Source organism: Piliocolobus tephrosceles, chromosome 16 (genome assembly GCF_002776525.5).
Source record: "Piliocolobus tephrosceles isolate RC106 chromosome 16, ASM277652v3, whole genome shotgun sequence".
Lineage (NCBI taxonomy): Eukaryota > Metazoa > Chordata > Mammalia > Primates > Cercopithecidae > Piliocolobus > Piliocolobus tephrosceles.
The window spans coordinates 45559866-45561166 of NC_045449.1; positions in this window are offsets into that span (position 1 = coordinate 45559866).

The following is a 1301-nucleotide window of genomic DNA, read 5'->3' on the forward strand; positions in this document are numbered from 1 at the left end:
TTCCTTGACTCCAATCTGGCCCCAGACTCAGGGTTCCCAGGGAATGCTGTCCACTTTTCTTGGATACCGCTGCCTCCAGGCAGGAGGTAGGTTTGGACACAAGCCCTTCTGAGCTCATTAACTTTGTTGCTCAGCAGAAAACAAGATCACAAGCAGCCCCCATATCTCCCTTGGAGGTCAAATCTGAATCGATGTCTAATCTCTGCCCATTGGTAGCTGGGAGATGGAATCTGGAGAGCTTGCTAAGGGAGGAGTTTTTCTAGATGTTGAAGAATGGGTGGGTATGCGGAGGAGGTTTCCAGGAGGCAGAGGTAAGTGACCCTCCTAGTCCAGGTACCTCTCATCCCACACACACACTTAATTTCATGCTGAATCTGCTCCTAGGCTAGGGTGTTCACCTGGAAAGGAAGGTGGCCTTCATTAGGACCTGGAGCTAATAGGCAGAGCACGAGCTTGGCTGTTTATGGTCCCAAGTACCCATGGCGGCGGCAAAGGAGGAGCCTGGAAAGAAGGTCTTGGAGTTCTGCCAAAAATGCAATCTGTGCCCTAGCCCTTCTAGACTGAGAGCCCCTATGGACAGAGTCATGTGCTTAAATACTTGGAGAAAGGCAAAGGGAGTATCCCAAGGAGTCTCCAGTCTGAGGGGGAGACACAGCCCTTAGCCTCAGAAAGCCTCAGTGTGCTGGGGGGCATCGCCTCCAGCTCTCATCCTCTTCTCAGAGAGCCCTCAGGCAGATCAGGGACAGAAAGCCCCTGCCTTGGAGGGGTTCCTGTATAATAGAGAGGCACAGCATAACTCCAGGGTCCTCACTCTGATAGAAGAGACAGGATGACAAACTTCTGTTGTACAGGACAGGAGGACATATGAGGAGAGGGGCTCCAAAATCTCTATGGATAGAGTTGTAGCTACCCCACCCTCCTCTGAGCCCCCGAGGTACAAACATGTCTCTTTCTCCCCCTGTATCCTGCCCCTGAGCAGGAAGACAGCTTGAATGTAGTTCTCACTTTATCCAGCTGTCACTAGGAAACCCCCATCCTTCATGTTCCCTCAACGTTCTTGAGCCCTTAGGACACCTCTCTAGATAATGTGATGGGGGCATTGCCACATCACCAAAGCCATGGGCCACTGTCCAGAGTTGGGGTTCAGATGACTGTGGACCTACTCTCTCCCACCCAGAAGTAGCCTATTGCCTTGTGGGAGTGTCCCCCTGCCAGTTAGTGCCACCCTAGCCCAAGTCTGTCCTCACTACAAGTACCCTTTTTTTCTTTTCTATTCTTTTTTTTTTTTTTTTTTTTTTTTT